The sequence below is a fragment of the Symphalangus syndactylus genome, chromosome 6 (genome assembly GCF_028878055.3).
Source record: "Symphalangus syndactylus isolate Jambi chromosome 6, NHGRI_mSymSyn1-v2.1_pri, whole genome shotgun sequence".
In the NCBI taxonomy this organism is placed as follows: Eukaryota; Metazoa; Chordata; class Mammalia; order Primates; family Hylobatidae; genus Symphalangus; species Symphalangus syndactylus.
The window spans coordinates 74,446,070-74,467,378 of NC_072428.2; the positions used below are offsets into that span (position 1 = coordinate 74,446,070).

Consider the following 21,309-nt stretch of genomic DNA (forward strand, 5'->3'; position numbering starts at 1 on the left):
AGGAAACAATCAATGGAGTGAAAACACAACTGACAGAATGAGAAAAAATATTTACCAACTATTCACTGGACGGGAGATTGATATCCTGAATATCAAATAACTCAACAGCCAATTAAAAAGAAGAAAAAAAAACCCCAAACAACCAAATAAAAAATGGGCAAATGATCTGAACAGACAATTAACATATGCCAATTTACAAAATAAAATTGAAGTGGAAAAAGGCTAGTCCGTATATGTAACATATTGAAAATTGTAAGCTCTTTCTGGAATCCATAATTACACAAATACGGTGGAATTATAGCTGCTAAGACACAACATGTCAAATAATGCATAAGGTAATATAATACAAAATGGGGGCTAGGCATAGTGCTGTGTGCCTCTAATCCTGGCATTGAGGAGGCCAAGGTATGAGGATGGATTCAGCTCAGCAGTTCTAGACCAGCCTGAGCATCTTATTGACATCTCATCTCTACTAAAAATTCTTTTAAAAATAATGCTGGCGTGATGGCACATGCTTATAGTCTCAGCTACTCTGGAGACTGTGGCGGCAGGATTGCTTGAGCCCAGGAGGTCCAGGGTGCAGTGAGCCATGATAGTGCCACTTCAGTCCAGCCTAGGTGACAGAGTGAGACCCTATCTCAAAAAAAATAAAACCCAGTCAAATAACTCGATATAGCACAAACCAATATATTATAAATACTCTAATTACAGATATTATAAACGATGTTATTTCAAATAACTGGGTAAGCTACTCATTTGCTTAGACAAGATGTAAATGTCCTGGCCAGTGAGTTTGAAGTATTTTTATAAGAAAAATTAAGCATGAAGGGCCTTAGTACAAATGTCATACACACCAAAATCTGCGATGTATTGTCTCAAGTCTAGAAGATTCGTGGATATCCAGGTCAGCAGCAACACTGACCTCACCAAAGCTCAGGCTCCACAAATTCAGTCTGACGTCTCTGGAGAAGTCTTCTCCAGACAACTCTGCTTTTTAAGTGATTAGCCTCACCTGAGAACACTCCCACTTCCTGGGATTGGCTACTGTCTGGGGAAAGAAGTGGAAATGGAAGATTAGGTTACACAGAAGGGTGTAACATTGGGGAAGGGTGTATCATGGGGTGATTGGATTTATCGAGTATAGACAATCATGCCTAGGGGATTATAGCTCAACAGAAGCTAGAGGATTTTGGAATGAGATGCAAGAATCTTAACCTGACATAGGTAGTTCACAGACATTAAAACTGAAACAATTATTTCATTGAGTAATGTTTTATTTCACAAACAATGTCCTCACAATTAAAAACAATTGCTTTATTATTTTGAACTGAAATGTATCATCTATATTTCCATTAAAGATTTTTTATTTATTCTTCAACAAGCATATACTAATGACAATGAACTAGGTATTAGAAATAAATTATATTAAAATATAATAGACAATTTCAGTCCTGCTAGAACATCCAGACTAGTGAATGAGATGTATCATAATTAAAGAATCACACAAGTAAATATACAATTAGAACTATAAGCTCAATAAATGAGCAGTACATGTTTTGAGGGTCTGTAGTAGGAGGGAGGTGCTGAATGCAAGTTTACACAAGGCTTTCATGAAGATATGAGAGCATTGAGATTGTCTTCCCTATTTTATGACTATTTTCAATGGTGAATTTTTGCAAAAATAAAATGTGTTTTTTTGATTTTACACCACGGTGAATAATTTTAAATTAGATACTTTACATAAGTATATGTGTAGGGACATGTAGAAGATGTACAGCATGTGTATTTATATTAAAACATGATGCAATGTCATAAATAATTATTTAAACGATAATTATGTGTATAATTATCTTTAACAAAGTACATTCAGAAAACTAATTTTGAATAGAGTTTGGTGACTTCTGTCTGTAATTCCAGCTACTTGGACAGCTGGGCAAAAGGGTCACTTGACTCTAGGAATTCTGGGTTTCCCCAGGCAACATAGGGTGACATCTGTCTCTAAAAAAAAAAAAAAATATTTTTACCCAGGCCTGGAAGCAAGCACATGTAGTTCTGGCTAATCAGGAGGACCAGGCAGGAAGATCACTTGAGCCTAGGTGTTTGAGGCTGCAATGAGCTATGATCATGCACTGCACTTTGCCCTGAGTGACAGAGGGACAACTTGTCTAAATAAAGGAAAGAAAAAAATGAAAGAAAAACAAAGTCGTAAGTTAGAAAGTGTTACTTTTTCCCTGTTCTCTAGAAGAATTTGTCTAAAAGTGTGTTATTTCTTTCTAAAATGCTTTGAAAACTTCGCTGAAAGAGATCACTGGAGTTTTCTTTGTGAGTTTTGTTTTTTAAATACTACAGGGAATTTTAAGAATACAAATCATATCTTACATTTTTCTATGTTCTCTTCCATCTGTTTTAGTCAGCTGTGTTTTTCAAGAAATTTTCTCATGTCATCAAAATTGTCAAATGTATAGGCATAAATTGTTCTTAAAATATTCGTACTGGCTTGTTGATATCTGGATGACCTATGAGTTTGCCTGTTTATTCTTGATTTGAACTCCCCCTCTCCAGTGTTGAAATGAATCTTATTGGGAATTTATTAATTTAATTTATCTATTTAAAGAGGCTACTTTTGATTTTGTTGATTTATCTTTTGCATGCTTTTTAATCAATTTTCTGCAATTTTTCTAATTTTTTTTCAGTTTTTTAACGGGAATTTGCTTTAATTTTTCTGGCTGCTTGTGACAGACCCTTCTTTGTTAATAACAGATGCATTTAATGATATACGTTGTTTTGTTAGCATTGTCTTAAATACATTTCAAAAGTTTTTTGTTTTGTATTTTGAATTTTATTTAATTAAACATACTTTCTTCATTGTTTTTCTGTAGTGCATGTATTTTCAGGGAAACTATAAAGTAGAGGGGAGGGAATGTATTTTTCTAATGATATTTAAAACAATTAGAAACAATTGAAATTAATTTTAATAAAACATTATAACCCAATATATCCAAAATGTTTTCAACGTAATAAACATCACAAATATTAGTGAGATATTTTATATATTTTTTTTGAGACAGAGTCTGGCTTTGTCACCCAGGCTGGAGTGCAGTCGCTGGATCGTGTCAACCCCCCGGGCTATAGCAATCTTCCCACCTCAGCTTCCCCAGTACCTGGGACTACAGGTTCATGCCACCATGCTCCGCTAATTTTTATTTTTTTGGAGACACGACTTTTTGCAATGTTGCCTAGGCTTTTCTCAAACTCCTTTCCTGTGTCCACCTCTCGATGTGCTGCGATGACAGGCTTGAAAAATTATGTTCATACATTTTAGGAAGAAAGTCCTAAGCCTACTTAGGTTTTTAAAAAAAGGGTAGATTGGAATTTACTTTCTCGAAACTCAATAGTTTCTAGAACTATAAATTAGAGTCAAGTATTAAAGGCCCCAGGAAGACAATTTTAGAAGAAAAGTTTTGAAAGTGAGCTAAGCTAGATGCTTTATAATTGAGCATTCACTGGATATGTCTTGGCATCCTAATGGCCAGTGCTGAGGGTTTTTATTTGTTTTAATAATGTGAAAGACTGAACTTTGTTACATGTACCTTGTGCAGAATTTCCAAACTTAGAAACTTTTCTTAAAACACTTCACTACATTCATTTTATTTATGTATTTTTTGAAAAATTAAACTATGCATGGATACACCCTTAATAGAAGATTAGGTTTCTGCAGTTTCAAAGGCAAAACCTAGTCATTTTGATTGGCTCAATTTAATTGTATAATTGCTTTATCAATTAAAATTAAAAAAAAACTTCTACAAATACATTCCAATGATAGATAACTATATCAGTTGTCTGATGTCATTATACAATGTTACGTTTTTTTTTTTTTCTTTGAGATGGAGTCTGGCTCTTTCACCCAGGCTGGAGTGAAGTGGCAGGATTTCAACTCACTGCAACCTCAACCCCAGGAGTTCAAGCAAACCTCCTGCTGGGATTACAGGTGCCTGCCGCCATGTCCAGCTAATTTTTGTATTTTTAGTAGAGAGGGCGTTTCACCATGTTTGCCAGGCTGATCTCAAACTCCTGACCTCAGGTAATCCACCCGCCTCAGCCTCCCAAAATGTTGGGATTACAGGCATGAGCTGCCACAGCAGCCTGATGTTACCTTTTTAATTCCACATAAAGTGACTTTATAATTATCTTTTAATGACTCCTTATTAAAACCTAAAATATATGAAAAACAATTTTGTTTTCTACTTTTATCTACAATACTAGATTTTCCATGATTTTTAAAGAGTAGAAGACTTTTTTTTTTTTGAAATGTAGTCTCGCTCTGTTGCCCAGGCTGAATTGCAGTGGCACCATCAGGGTTCACTGCATCCTCTGCCTCCCAGGTTCAGGTGATTCTCCTGCCACAGCCTCCTGAGTAGCTGGGACTACAGGTCTGTGCAATTATGCCAGCCTAATTTTTGTATTTTTATTAGATACAGGGTTTTGTCATATTGGTCAGACTTGTCTCAAACTCCTGACCTCAAGGGATCCACTCTCCTGGGCTTCCCAAAGTGTTGGGACTGAGCCACCACACCCAGACTGGATCGGTTTTCAAGAACTTGATTTATACATGTTTAGTTTTAAAGAATGATTTTTGTGTTTTTAAACTTTTTAAAGTTAAAGACATTTCACAAGAAACTGGTGAACTTAAATGACATTGAAGATAATTTACTATTACTTAACAGAGGGGTCATCTTTGGAGAATGGGTTATGGGTATAAAATTGAAAAATATATTTGCATCCTGAGATTAGTATTCTGAAGCTCTATCTCTAGTGACTTAGAGAAATTCTCAAATCACCAAGCACAATAAATAAATGAATATAAAAGTACAGTGGCTCACTCACTTCTCTAAAGCATTTTCTAAACTCCCAGAATTACGAAAAAGAAGGAAGACTCAAATATTTTGCTGAAATGGCTCAGAATGGGAGGTATCTACTTAGCCGATGGGTGCTTTCAACTCTGACTCCTCTGTGGCCTACTCCTCACACCTTTCTAACCCATTCTTGCTCAATATTCTTCTTAACTCTGCATCTAGACTTGCTATCATATTACCATCCAAATAATAATTGATCTGGATGTATTTACATAATACAAAGTTCTTTAAGTAACTAATAACATTTACTTAGCATTAATTGGTCCCTTTCTATGTATGAAGCACTATTCTAGTTGCTGATACCTACAATAATTTTACAGACTTTAAAATACATCGGCATACACAGTGTGAAATCATTTTTGTGTGTGCTTGTTATTTAGGTCACAATATAAAATACATACTGCTAGAATTCTAATAAAAACATACTGCACAGGAATGGTGAGATAGCATTTAAATGGAGAAAGTTCAGCTTGACAGGGTCCTATTACCAGTGCATCCTGTTAGCCTAACAACATTCAACATCATAAGTAGCACATCAGTAACAAGCTCTTAATGGAGACGAGGTTAGAAATGTGTATTTTTATTTTATAAATAATCTCTGAAAAAGACAGCCTTCTTAAGCACAAATGTCATTTATTATGGTATGTTCGGTCTTTTTCAATCTTTCAAACAATATTCTCAAATGTATTTAGAAAAAGGTTTTAAGGCAAAGTATTTCATTAATGCTCATCGTTTGGGAAAAAAAACCCAACTGGAATACAAGCACATGAATTTATGTTTATTTTTGAACTGTGGATTATCGTGGTATTTAATCTACTGACTACAAAAAATTTTTGAAAACAGTAATTGATATAACTTGAGACTTTTCATTGAAATTCAAAGAGATCTAACAACATGCATAATGAATTTGAGTTGGAAAAAATGCATTTTCCATTCCTACCTGGAGAAAAAAAAGATGAAATACCAGACAGGTTCAGCATCACTAATCAAAATATCTAAAAATCCAAAATACTCCAAAATCTCAAGTGTTTTGAGCTGTGAAATGTCACCAAAAGTGAAATATCCCACACGTGACCTCATGTGAGAAGTTACAGTCCAAACATATTCTCAGTGGACAAAACACTCTCCCCGCCCCTTCAGTTGCAATATATGTTTCTGTGTCCACCTAGATGCTCCCTAGCAAGAGCAATCACAATGGGTAATAAAATGGCATGTGTACACAAACTTTGCTTCATGAATGAAATTATTCAAAATATTGTCTAAAATCATCTTTAGCCTATCTGTATAAGGTGTATATGAAACATGAATTTTGTGTTTACACTTGGGTTGATACACAAGATATATTATGTATATGCAAATATTCTGGAATCCACAAATATCCAAAACCTGAAATTCTTCTGGCCCTAACATTGCGAATAACAAATAGTCAACTTGTATTACATGGTTTTTATAATGCATTTATTTGAAAATGTGACTGAAATCTGTGGATGAAATTTTACAAACATCAGTTTAAGCCAAATAGTATTATTTTGTATAGCAGAAGGGGATACACTGGGTTAAGTTTGAAAACAAAAAAAAAATTGGCAATATAAAGCTTATCTGTAAAAATAAAAAGGTGGCCCCCCATATGTGTGGGTTTCTTTCCTTCAGTACTGTATTTCATTTTATTTTCTTAAGAGATGGAGTCTTGCTCTTTCACCAGGCTGGAGTGCAGTGGCTTGATCATACCTCACTAAAACCTCAAACTCCTGGGCTCAAGCAATCCTCCTTTCTCAGTTTCCTAGGTACCTGGGATTACAGTGAATAATACTGTATTTTCTATCCACCTTTGCTTGCTGATGTGAAATCTACAGATAGAAAGGGCTGACTATATGTATATTTAAAAAAATTGTGACCCGGGCGTGGTGGCTCACTCCTGTAATCCCAGCCTTTTGGGAGGCCGAGGCAGGCGAATCACCTGAGGTCGAGAGTTTGAGACCTGCCTGACCAAAATGGAGAAACCCCGTCTCTACTAAAAATATAAAAAATTAGCCAGGCGTGGTGGCACATGCCTGTAATCCCAGCTACTCGGGAGGCCGAGGCAGGAGAATCACTTGAACCCCAGAGGCAGAGATTGTGGTGAGCTGAGATTGCTCCATTGCAGTCTAACCTGGGCAACAAGAGTGAAACTCCATCTCAAAAAACAAACAAACAAACAAACAAACAAAAATTGTTCTTAATAGACCTGTACAATTCAGATCAGTGTTCTTCAAGCATGAAAGGCATATTTTAAATTTCTATAATATGCAAATTTAAAACAGTAACATACATAGCTACCATATTTTTAAATCTTATAAAATGCTATTCTGCTGAGGCCTATGAAAGCACAGAAATAGCTGCATGTGCCAATGGGAAAAATGGTAGTCATTTGTATTTACATTGGAATAATAATTAACAGATAAACTCAGATATAAAAATATAGGCCAGACTTTCTTCACCTTAGATATCCTAGTAATGTGCTCACAGAAGTAATATCAACATTAAAATAAGATGATCTACTAATGTTTAGTAATATGCATGGCAAATTATAAATATTTGCCAAGTGATAACTAACAATATTCTTATTTTTAAAGCTAAAACTATTAGGAAAACAAAACATAGTGTTTATTTCAGTCTTTCTACAATATCTGGATGCCTGCTATGAATCAAACACTCCCTACTTTCACAGAACTTACATTCCAAAAGGTGTGACGGGATTGCTATTGCAATAGGAATGATTCAATCTAATTGAAAGTGTATCAGCAAGTTCTGTGTAGCTAAACAATGAGTAACGGAATTCAATATACCAATTCTGTCACGATGTAATTAACTAATGAGAAACAATTATTACATTAAGAAAGTGTTAATTATTATATTCACTACTTTATGTCTTACTTTTTTATAATTTAGTTTTACTAGCAGTTAGCATTTAGAACTGGCTGATCACTTCCTATGTGCCAATTACTGTTTTGAATGTTTATACAATACACGATTTTTAATCTTCAGAGCAATTGTGCAAGTTGGGCAGGGTAGTAGCCCTATTTCATAGATGAGATTACAAAGGGCCTGGAGTTAAATAACTTGCCTAAATTCACACTAGATAGTTTTAGGATGAAATGGGAGCTCCATATTGTTCTTTCAACTGCACCTTATTGACAAAAGAAAAATAGGAATAACCTTTAATAAGAAAACCCCTATAATTTGGATTTCAGCAGTATTCAACGTTTATGAATTTAGCATCGTGAACTCAGATTTTGTAATAGTGTATGATAAATGAAACACAGAATACCTGTTAACAGCTCCCATAAACAGATGAGACAATCAAATGAAACATAATTTCAATAAAATGCTACAGGTTTCTGAATCAAATTCACAAGGCATTCCTACAAATAAAAAATTGATGTGGCTACACCTATGTAAATACACACACAGGCACACAAAGTTCTCTTTCTCTGTATCATGTGTTAACACCCTATATCCTTTGATACAGGGGAAAGAAGTCATACAAGAAAAGCTGGATGAAGATATATCTCTTTCTTAGATTTCAAAGTTTTTGTTGAGAAATTCAACATTCAGCTTAATTTACTTAGTGAGAGGTTACTACTATTATGTGCAACTCACTGTTCAGGTGTTTCAGGAATTGTAAACATTATATAGAGACACAGATTGAATCCTTACTATCATTTGGGGAAAATGAAACAAACATAGAAATACTCAAGGAAGAAAAAGTGTGTCCTAAACAAGCCATAATTCAAATGATGAGGCATTTTGTCAGGGAGCGAAAACATCATTTTTCTTTTAAAGATAGAAAATCAGCTTCATGGAATATGCCATGATTGAAATCTGCTTAAATTTTCATACTCATTGTTGATTTTTTACCCACATAAAAAATTAGAAAGAATTGTACACAATAAGGAAATAATTCTCCCAATATTTCCCTGAAGATAACATATTTATTATACTACTTGATTAACTCCCTTTAAGTTTTTCCTGTATTTGTTAAATAAAATTAATGAAATTACATTTACAATTTTACATCCTTTCTGCTTACTTCATATTTTGTTATAAATATCTTCTTATATTGTATTTCTAATAATCACTTTTTTGGGGGCGGGCGGAATCTCGCTATGTTACTCACGCTGGAGTGCAGTGGCGGGATCTTATCTCCCCTCAACCTCCGCCTCCAGGGCTCAAGCCATTCTCCTACCTCGGCCTCCAGAGTAGCTGGGATTGCAGGTGCCTGCCACAGTGCCTGGCTAGTCTTTTATTTTGGTTTGTTTGTTTATTTATTTATTTATTGTATTTTTAATAGAGACAGGGTTTCACTATGTTTGTCAGGCCGATTTCAAACTCCTGACCTCAGGTGATCTGCCCGCCTCGTCTTCCCAAAGTACTGGGATAACTGTCATGAGTCACCGCGCCAGGCCTCTAATGATCAATTCTACTTATTATAAAATGTTCAAATTGGTGAATATCAACTTACCTAGCCATTTCTCTTCTCTTAGGAACAGGTTATTTTGAAATACTTGCTATTATCATTTTAGAACTCAAGTCTTTTTCAAAGCAGTCTTTCTTTTCCAAAATTGAGACTTTTTCTTAAGAAATAATTCAAGAAATGAAAATACTATGATAAAGTATAGAACTTTGTGACAGCTCTTGGACACTTTAGCAACACATAACTATCACTTTCAAAAAGGTTAATATAATTCACAATATTATCAGAAAAGCATATGCTTCAGTGTACCAACTAGAGCAATGGGCGCTACCAAGGTATAAATTGTTATGCTACTGTGAGCAGCAGAGCAATAGCAAAAGGGTTCCGTCTAATCATTTCAACATGGAAGCTAAAATATTTCAACATGGAAGCTAAAATATTTTTCATTTCCTGGGGAATGATATAAAATATTAATAGGTATGAGAAAATACACTGTCACTATGGAACGCAATAATTATTGAATGAGATAAACACAGAGTTTCACAGAAAGATAAAGTCTTTGAATGTTCACAAAGAGATTCTCAGATAAATTGAATGATAAAAAAATTCAACAAACTTAGAGTTGAGCCTTGAACAAAGTGGTGGCTGGGGTGCCGAGATCGCATGAAATCAGAAATCAGCATTACCATTTGACTTCCTCAAAACTTAGCTATCAATAGCCTACTGTTGACTAGAAGTCTTACTGATAATGTTAACAATTGATTAATGCATATTTTATATGTCATATGTATACTGTATTTTTACAATAAAGATAGTTAAAGGAAAGAAAATGTTATCAAGAAAATCAAAAGAAAAATATATTTGCTATCACTAACGGAATAGGAAATATATATAATTAGTGGAAGTGGATCATTATAAGGGTTTTCACCCTCATCATCCTCATGTTGATTAAGCTGAGAAGGAGAAGAAAGAGAAGGGGTTGGTCTTGCTGTCTCAAGGGTGGCAGAAGCGGAAGAAACTCCAATTATAAATGACTCACATAGTTCCAGAGTTATTCAAGGATCAACAGCATGTGTAAGTCAAAAGTTTTAAAACTATATTCTCTTTCATTTTCTAAATAAAATTAAAGTACATTACAAAAAAAATTAATGGGAAATTCCTGAGAATTTCAGGCAGGTAAATTTGGGCAGTGGGGTTGGAAACTATATACAAGATAAACCATCATACTATTGGAATTCCGTACAGTTCACATGTGTAATTTACATATATATCATGAGAGAGGCAGTGCTTAGAGATGTAGCAGAAAAAGTAGCATAGTGTAGTTCAAGATGGGGCCTAAATGCATGGCTGGAGAATCTGTATTAATTATTTATTGATTCAGAGAAAAAATGAATACTGCTAAGAGAAGAGATGAAATGAAAGTAGATATATATTCTGAAAGGAGTACAGATTTCCTGATGGAAAAGTAAAAACGAGCAATTTTTTTTACTGAGACAGAGTCTTGCTCTGTCACCCAGTCTGGAGTGCAGTGGTGCGATCTCGGCTAACTGCAAGCTTCGCCTCCCAGGTTCACGCCATTTTCCTGTCTCAGCCTCCCAAGTAGCTGGGACTACAGGCATCTGCCACCACGCAAGGCTAATTTTTTATATTTTTTTTAGTAGAGGCGGGTTTTCACCATGTTAGCCAGGAGGATGGTCTCGATCTCCTGACCTCATGATCCGCCCACCAGGGCCTCCCAAAGTGCTGCGTTTACAGGCGTGAGGCACTGCGCCCGGCCAAAAACAAACCATATTAAAGACACTTCTAAGCACTAAGAAAGAAATCAAATGCTTCTGTGTGAAAGACAGAGAGAGAGATCATCAGCTTAATTATTCATATTCTAAGTTAAAGTTGATATCTTTAAGGATATTACTTACAATACTTTTTTCTTCAAAATATCAACTGCCTACTGTGTCTTAATTAGTATTCTAAGCTGATGCAGAAATGAACAAAAGAGACAGATTTTCTTGCACCTAAAGAGCTAATGAAGTTGTAGGGTGAGAAACACAAGTCAAAAAAGTCAAAATATAACATTCAAAAAGTAAAGCTTGCCCAGTGGCTCTAGCTTGTAATACCAACGGTGTTCTTAGATTAAATTCTTACATTACAATATGAATTAATCGGTTGGGTGTGGTGGCGCACACCTGTAATACCAGCGCTTTTGTAGGCCGAGGCGGGCAGATCACTTGAGGTCTGGCGTTCCAGACAAATCTGGCCAACATGGTGAAACCCCCTCTCTACTAAAAATGCAAAAAAAAAAAAAAAAAAAAAAAAAAGCCAGCGACAGAGCCAGACTCCTTTCACAATACATAAATAAATAAATAAATAAACAAACAAACATAAAACTTCTGTTTTGAAGAAACTTAATCATCTATGTTAACACCCACTTACGCCCTGTGAAATGCAATCAATTGGAAGAAAGGGATGTGGTCTTCAGAGATTAATAAACGGACACTTCAGGAGCCAAGCTCATTATTCTCCAGAGCCCACAGAATAGCTTTGCAACTGGCCTTGGAGACTTCCAAAAGCTCCCAGCACTGCACTCTGAGACTCTCATTCTTGAGCTGAATTCATCTTATTCGACAGCAAGCTTTGATGAGAACATAGATATATTTCTGAGGTAAGTATACAATTTCCAGAGTAGGAGCTACTGTTAGGTTACAAACCAAAACAAAATTTGGGGACTTTAATTTATCTGCAAACTTGATTATTTTTAGATGAAATGATCTCATTTTCTGAGTTTTAAAAATGGCTCCATTTCTTTCTTAAAATTAATTTAAACATAATCCATAAGTTTATGGATTAAACATGGGCCACCATGTCCAGCTATTTATTTATTTATTTATTTACTTATTTTGAGATGGAATCATGCTCTATTGCCAGGCTGGAGTGCAGCGGCTCTCTTGGCTCACTGCAACCTCCACCTTCCAAATTCAAATGACTCCAGCTTCAACCTCCAGAATAGCTGGAAATACATGCACCCGCCACCACACCCAGCTAATTTTTGTATTTTTTTTTGTAGAGACGGGGTTTCATTATGTTGGCCAGGGTTGTCTCCATCTCTTGATCTTGTGGTCTGTCTGCCTTGGCCTCTGAAAGTGTTGGGATTACAGGCGTGAGCCACCGCGCCCGACCTATTTTTTTAAATTTACAGATGTATTTTTAGAGATGGGATTATTTAGACATTTTGCCGTGTCTCCAGTCTAGAGCTCCTGAGCCCAAAAAATCTGCCTGACTTGGCCTCCCAAAATGCTGGGATTACAGGCTTAAGTCACCTTGCCTGGCCTAGGTTTTTATTTTTATTTCTATTTTAGCAAAACATACATTTAAAATGCTGACTTATTGTCTAGTGCTAGTTTTTTGTTTTTTTGTTTTTGGAGACAGAGTCTTGCTCAGCTGTCCAGGCTGGAGTGCAGTGGTGCCATCTAGGCTCACTGCAAGCTCCACCTCCCGGGTTCACACAATTCTCTCACCTCAGCCTCCCGAGTAGCTGGGACTACAGGCGCCCACCACCACGTCTGGCTAATTTTTTCTATTTTTTGTAGTTTTTGGTAGATACAGGGTTTCACCATGTTAGCCTGGGTGGTCTCCATCTCCTGACCGCATGATCTGCCCGCTTCGGCTGCCTCGGCCTCCCAAAGGGCTCCCATTACAGGCGTGAGCCACCGTGCCCAGCCTCGGTGGTCAGAACAATGCTGGATTAATTGAATTTTTTTTTAAAAAGTAACTAAATATTGACTCCTACCTCAAAACACACACAGTCATTTCCAAATAGATTCAAGTCCTGAAGGTAAGGGGAACATGATACAATATTCTCATAAGGATTTCTTAACCAGGACAAAAATTAACAATTAAAAAAATTTAGTTGGTTTATATTAATGACGACTTCTGTGTTTCAAAAAACATGATACGAGACCTGAAATGCAAACCATTAGTGGAGAAAGATATTCACCCGAACATATATAAAATAAAATACAATACATGTGCATGATGAATACTTAAAATGTATTTTAAGTATTTTTCCAGATTCTTCCAGGTTGGCATAGAATAAGCTTGGATGGCAGAGTCAATGATGAGATTAGCTGTGGAAATGGGAAACCGTTTTTTGGAGGACAGTAGTGTCTGGTCAGGACCAGAAATGTCCATTTTTGACCTGGAAGCAGCAGACATCCAAGGCTTAGGGTAGATGTGGGGGCTCCATACCATTCCCAGTGCCAACTTCCCATGGCGGAAACAGGAAGGAATGTCTGGCAACCCGCCAAGGGTCAGATGCCACATCAGCCCGAGCAGAATCTGGCTGACACTGGCTGTTCCAATGACAATTAGACATTCTTGGGAAGGTGGAGCCATTTGTGAGAGCTCAGGATGGGTGTCCTGGAAGTGCCACTTAAAGGCGACTGAGGCCTCTCAAAATCCCTGTGTTAGAGCTGCAGCTGTCCATGTGGGCTGCAGTGCAGTCACCTGTGGAGCTTTAGGACAGGCCCAGGGCTCAGCTCCCCGGACCAGTGCCTTCAGAACTTTCGCAGCAGGGACAGCTGGCTTGGAAAGGCATGGCTGGGAGACCATGCGAGGCTGCCTGGCTGGGTCATGGGCTGACAGAGGTGAGCGTGGAGCTCCTGGTGACTTGGTAATGCTGTGAATTATGTACGTGTGGCAGGAAGGTGCCACAATGCCAAGGCCCCAAGTCTTGGAAATACCATGAGGTCCGCATGAGGTTGAACTAAACACCAAGTGCAGTCCTCAAAGAAAAAATAAAAGAAATAGCCACATAAGGGACTCTTTGGAACTGAGTCTGGAAGAGAGGGCTGCCTGGTCCACTCCAGGTCAATTTGCCTAAAATAAGTTTGCTTCCCATTGCATTCTCTTTCTTGTTCTAAACATCACTCCCCCCATTCCTGTAATTTGCATCATTCTGGGCTCCTTACTCTTAGTTGCATCCTTTTTTTACATTTTAAGGATGTCTGGATTCGATTTACTGAAGAGTATGTATGGCTTAATTTTGTGTTTCTGGTAATCATTTATTACATTTCCCCAGTTTTATCGAATGACACCTTTTCCTCATATCTATTTTTAATATGTTAAAGATTTTGTATCCAGTTAATCTAAAACTCCTTGATTAAAATGAATTTAATTCTAGCAATACATACATGCTTATCTCTGCATTGTTTTATAATTTGACGATAAATGTTTTTTCCCAATATATGACTGCATGGATAATACTTTTTAAAAAGATACAATAAAATATGATATCTCTTTCTCACTTGATCATGTGGCTGAATGAGTCAATCCCTCCATCAAATAGAAATACCCGGCATCCCTTAATCTAACTAATAAAAACATCCAGTGTGCACATGCACCCACAATGAGAAGAAAAGACCAAAGCAAACAGCCAAAAAGGAGAGAATCCCATGATTTCTGTGTAAACTCCTACAGGTATCATAAATATTTATTGTTAGAAACAGTATTTTAAATAAAAGGTCTTCAGGCAAGTGTATTAAAACTGCCTTGGATACAAGGGGCCCTATCACTTGTAAAACTTGGCAAATTGGATAATAATTAAAAATACAAAATTACACAGAAAATACCCTTTAATAAATTGAGTTTTTTTAATTGAGACAGAGTTTGGCTCTTGTTGCCCAGGCTGGAGTGCAATGGCACGATCTTGGCTCCCTGCCACCTCTGCCTCTGGGTTCAAGCGATTCTCCTGTCTCAGCCTCCCGAGTAGCTGGGATTACAGGCATGTGCCACCATGCTCGGCTAATTTTGTATTTTTAGTAGAGATGGGGTTTCTCCATGTTGGTCAGGCTACTCTCAGACTCCCAACCTCAGGTGATCCGCCCGCCTCGGCCTCCCAAAGTGCTGGGATTACAGGCGTGAGCCACCGCGCCCGGCCTAATAAGTTGATCTTTAAACAAATCTTAATTGAGGTTCTCTAATGGGAGCCTTTTAGGCAACATGCCTGCTAGGTGTACTGATCCCTAGGGTGGCTGGTGTCAGGCGAATCCATGTTGGTCCCCCAGCCCCTTCCTGGGAGCATCCTAGAAAGACAGTGTGGAAAAGCTTGCGGCCTGGTGGTCCCCGGAGCGGCCATGGTGCCCAGCCCCGCGGCCTCACTCTGCCCTCAAACCCCGTGTCAAGCACCCGCGGACTCTCATGTCCTCTTCTTCCAGGACGGCGGGTGCTTCTCCTGCACTTCTTCTCGTCCGCCTCAGCCTCCGGTTTCTCCTGCTTGGCCTCCTTCTAAGGCCACTTGGGTATCCGCAGGTGGCCACTGTCCTTGGTGCTGCCCTTCCGCGCTGGCCTCGCGGGCTGGAAGGTGGGCGCCGGCGCCTTGCTGAGGGGGACCCGGGGCACCACCAAGCCCAGCTGCAAGCTGCTCCGCCGCAAGCGCTGCAGGGGCAGGAGGCTGGCCTTCCGTCCGGCGGGGTAGGCGGAGCCCCAGGACCCCAGCAGCGGGGCAGGTGGGAGGCCGGCTCTTGGGGAGCCCTCCCTGGAGCCCACGGCCACTGGGCAGTGCCGCTTGTGCTGCTCTGCGCCCTCCGCTTCGCCCGCCTCCTGCGCCTGCCTCCCCACCCCCGGCCGTGCTGCCAGAATTTCCTGAGCCGCCAGGATTTCCAGCACCGCCAGCCGCCTCTTCCCCACGCACAGGGAGCTCTCGGGGCACACGGTCTGGCACGCGAGGGCCACGGCGGCGCTGTTAGAGGCTCGTGGTCATCATGACCATGTGATCCAGGGCGCCCAGGTCCTCCGGACCACGCAGGAGCACGGCGTCAGCGCGGACAACTGGCAGTCCCTGAGCCTCTACAGGCAGTTCTTCGAGCTCTCGGGCTTCAGCGCCCTCTCGTGGAGCGGAGGCAGCTCAAGCTGGTACTTTTCCCCCAACTAATGAAACTGGCAGAGCTTTGACTGTTTTAGCTCGGCAGGAAACCCAAATGAGGAATGCTATCTATCAGAATAGACTGGCCTTGGGCTACTTGCTAGCAGCTGAAGGAGGAGTTTGTGGAAAATTTAACTTAACCAATTGCTGCCTACAAATAGATGATCAAGGACAGGTGATTGAAAACATAGGGACATGACAAAGGTGGCACATGTGCCTGTACAGGTTTGGCACGAGTTTAATCCTGAGTCTTTATTTGGAAAATGGTTTCCAGCTATAGGAGGATTTAAAACTCTCATTGTAGGTGTATTGCTAGTGAAAGGTACTTGCTTGCTGCTCCCCTGTGTGTTACCCTTGCTTTTTCAAATGATAAAAGGTTTTGTTGCTACTTTGGTTCATCAGAAAACTTCAGCACACGTGTATTATATGAATCACTATCACTCAATCTCACAAAGAGACTCAGAAAGTGAGGATGAGAGTGAGAACTCCCACTAAAAAGTGAAAATTCTCAAAGGGGGGAAATATGGTATGAGATCACCACTTCTCCTGTTGTCCTTCCCAGTTTCTCCCCAACCTCCCCTTTTCCCTAGTTTATAAGACAGGAGAAAATGGAGAAAGCAAAAAGTTGGAAAGAAACAGAAGTAAGATAAATAGCTAGACGACCTTGGAGCCACCACTTGGCCCTGGTGGTTGAAATAATAATATTAACCCTGACCAAAACTATTGGTGTTATCTGTAAATTGCAGACATTGTATGAGAAAGCACTGTAAAACTTTTTGTTCTGTTAGCTGATGTATGTAGCCCCCAGTCACATTCCTCACACTTACTTGATCTATTATGACTTTTTCCCGTAGACCCCTTAGAGTGGTAAGCCCTTAAAAGGGCTAGGAATTTCTTTTTCAGGGAGCTCGGCTCTTAAGACACGAGTCTGCTGACGCTCCCGGCCGAATAAAAAAACCTCTTCCTTCTTTAATCCGGTGTCTGAGGAGTTTTGTCTGTGACTCGTCCTGCTAAATAGGACTGAGGAGAGAAGCCATTTCTCTTACTGTCTCCTGTCTCTGAAGAAGAGGGGGAAGTAAAAGTTGAAAACAGGAATGAAGTCAGTGGCAAGACCAGCTGGTGCCACTGATGACCCGGCCTGAGGTTAAAAGATTAACCACCCCCTCCAACTCTAACCACATGTGCTCTCAGTCCATCACGACCCTTTCTCGTGGAACCCCTTAGAGTTGTAAGCCCTTAAAAGGGCCAGGAACTCTGTCTCCGGGAAGCTCAGCTGTGAAGACACGAGTCTGTCGACGCTGCCGACTCGTCCTGTTATAGGACAAGGGAACTATGGGCAAAATAATTATAAGAGCGTGGTCAGGGAAAGTAAGTAGCTCTTCTATAATAGGGGAAGTAGCATCTTGAAGGCCTAATAGAATTGGATGAGCCATTAAGGCATACAAGATCTAACCTATAATTTAACTTTGACAAAGTTATGTAATGATTTTACTAATATCTTATGGAGAAAGTCATAGAGGTTATGGGACTGGCTTGAAACCAGTTTTTGGAGGCGCGATTCCTTCCTTTTTTGTCTGGAGTTTAACGTAGATTTGTTCTTCGAATGTGTGATCCATGTGGTGTACAGCCGTAAATTCATTCTAAATTAGATGATTATTCAGTTGTTAGAACTTTCGGAGCAAAGATTTCTCGGATTATAAAGATTGTTAATATAACTGCTGTTATTGAAATAAATGAGCCTACAGATGAGAGAATATTTCATTTGGTGTACGCATCAGGGTAATCGGACTAACATCGAGGTATACCACATAGGCCAAGGAAGTGCTGTGGGAAAAAGGTTAGATTTGTACCTATAAATACAATGGTGAAGTGGATTTTAGCATAGGCTTGATTAAGTCTGTAACCCGAAAATAAGGAGAATCAGTGGACAAAGCCTCCTATGATGCCGAATATTGCTCCTCTTGATAGGACCTAGTGGAAATGGGCTACAAAGTAATACGTATCATGTAAGACAATATCTAGTGATGAATTAGCTAGCACAATGCTGGTTAGACCTCCTACTGTGAAAAAGAAAATGAATTCTAGGGCTCAGAGTATTGTGGGCGATCATATGATGTTACCGCCGTGCAGTGTAGCTAATCAGCTAAACACTTTAACGCCAGTAGAGACAGCAATAATTACAGTGGCAGAAGTGAAGCATGCTCGTGTGTTTACGTCTATTCCTACTGTAAATATGTGATGGGCCCATACAAGAAACTCTAGGAAGCTAATTGATATTATGGCTCATACTATGCCCATGTACCCAAAGGGCTCTTTTTGTCCAGAGTAATACGTTACGATATGGAAGATTATCCTGAAGCCTGGTAGGATAAGGATATAGACTTCAGGGTGACCAAAGAATCAGAATAAATGTTGATATAAGAGAGGGCCACCCCTGCCAGCGGGGTCAAAAAAAATAGGGTTAAGGTTAAGGTCAGTTAATTGTATGGTAATGCTGGCAGCTAGGATTGGGAGAGAAAGGAGGGGAAGGACTGCCATAATGAGAACTCATCAGACGAAGAAGGGTGTTTGATACTGGGATATGGCTTGGGGTTTTATGTTAATAATTGTGGTAATAAAGTGAATGGCCCCTCGAGTAGAAGAAACACCTACCTGCCAAGTGGAGAGAAAAGATAGTAAGATCCACAGAGGCCCCTGCGTGTGTCAGGCTTCCTGCTAAAGGGGGATAAACTGTTCAGCCAGTTCCAGCGCCTGCTTCTGCTGTTGCGGATGCAAGTAGGAGTAGGAAGGAGGGTGGGAGAAGTCGGAAGCTTATATTATTTATCCGGGGAAATGCCATATCGGGTGCACTAACTGTCAGAGGGATTAGTCAGTTGCCAAAGCCTCCAATTATAATTGGTGTAACTATAAAGAAGATTATAATGAACGCTTGGGCAGTAGCAATAACATTATGGATCTGATCGTCTCCTAGCAGAGGTCCTGGTTGGCCTAATTCTGCTTGAATTAGAAGGCTTAAGGCAGTGCCCACTATCGCTACTCATGCACCGAATAGTAGATACCATGTTCCGGTATCTTTGTGGTTAGTTGGAAACAATCAACGATTGATTAACGTAAGTTGGGCCAGGCAGGGAGGTGGGGGGGGGTGGGGGGGGGGCGGTTGTAAAATGGCTGAATAAGCATTAGACTGTAAATCTAAAGACACAGGTTTTACCAGCCCTGAGGTGATTTCTCATGTTGAATTGCAAAATCAAAGGAGCAGCTTCAGTCCTGTCTGGGATTCTCCCGCCTTTTTTCCTCCAGTGGGAGAAGTAGATTGAAGCCAGTTGATTAAGGTGTTTGGCTGTCAAATAAATTTTCGTGGGTTTGAATTCTACCAGTCTAGTAAGGGCTTAGCTTTGCGTTCAATGCAGAATAGAGTCTTGCAGTCCTTAGGTCTGTTACAGAAATTAAGTGTCATTTACTTACTAAGGGCTTTGAAGGCTCTTGCTCTTATTTAACGTAAATTTCTAAATCATATTTAGTATTAATGGAGGGATGGGTAAGAGGAGGACGACAAAATGGTAAGTGGGGGGAGGAGTAGTATGGGTTTTGCTTTTTTGAACTCTCATTTTATTTTCATGTTATTCAATGTGGGGAATATTGTCACTGAGATGGAATAAATTAGGCATATATAAAAGCATAAGTTGAGTAGACTTATAATAGCAATAATTGTTGGGGCAATAAGACTATTGTTTTTTTGTAAATTCTTGAATAATTAGTCATTTAGGCCGAAAACCTATTAATGGAGGTAAACCTGCTAGGGATAGTAGAATTGTGGGATTATGGGTGTTAATCATGTTAATTTCTTTCAGGCATGAGATAGTGACAGGGTCGTGGTGCTGATATTCAGGTGGAGTGCTAGAAATGCGGTAATTGTTAAAGTAAATAATCAGGTTTAGAATACTAATGTTTGGATTATAAATTAACACTGCTATTATTCAAGCTATGTGAGTAATTGAGGAGTAGGCTAGAATTTCTCAGAGTTGTGTTTAAATCCTCCACAACTGCCCACGATAATGGATAGGATTGTGATAGATAGTAGGATGTTCGTGTTTATTGATGGAGAAATTTGAAACATAATTGATATAGGTTCTAGTTTTTGTTATGTGAGAAGTATACCAGACATTAGGGAGGTTCCTTGAGTTACCTCTGGGACTAAAAAGTGAAAGGAGCTGTTCCTAGTTTTATTACTAGGGCCATTATCATTATTAAAGATGAAAATTGATTCATAGTGTTTATTATTGTTCATTGCCCAGAGAACAGGTTATTGAAGAGAATACCTATTATGAGAACTGTAGATGTGATTGCTTGTGTAAGGAAATATTTGGTGGCTGCTTCTGTAGAGCTAGGATTTACTTTTTTAAAATTAAAATCAGGGTAAGAGCTAACATATTTATTTTTTTTTTATTATTATACTTTAGGTTTTAGGGTACATGTGCACAATGTGCAGGTTTGTTACATATGTATCCATGTGCCATGTTGGTTTGCTGCACCCATTAACTCGTCATTTAGCATTAGGCATATCTCCTAATGCTGTCCCTCCCCCCTCCCCCCACCCCACAACAGTCCCCGGAGTGTGATGTTCCCCTTCTTGTGCCCATGAGTTCTCATTGTTCAATTCCCACCTATGACTGAGAACATGCAGTGTTTGGTTTTTTGTCCTTGTGATAGTTTACTGAGAATGATGTTTTCCAGTTTCATCCATGTCCCTACAAAGGACATGAACTCATCACTTTTTATGGCTGCATAGTATTCCATGGTGTATATGTGCCACATTTTCTTAATCCAGTCTATTGTTGTTGGACATTTGGGTTGGTTCCAAGTCTTTGCTATTGTGAATAGTGCCACAATAAACATATGTGTGCATGTGTCTTTATAGCAGCATGATTTATAGTCCTTTGGGTATATATCCAATAATGGGATGGCTGGGTCAAATGGTATTTCTAGTTCGAGATCCCTGAGGAATCGCCACACTGACTTCCACAATG

At 39.0% G+C, this 21,309-nt stretch overlaps 1 pseudogene; it reads right to left on the minus strand.

The window, feature by feature from the left end:
* Window positions 1–14,817: 14,817 nt before the first annotated feature.
* Window positions 14,818–21,309, minus strand: part of LOC129485352 (ankyrin repeat domain-containing protein 33B-like) — a 36,428-nt pseudogene continuing 29,936 nt past the window's right edge.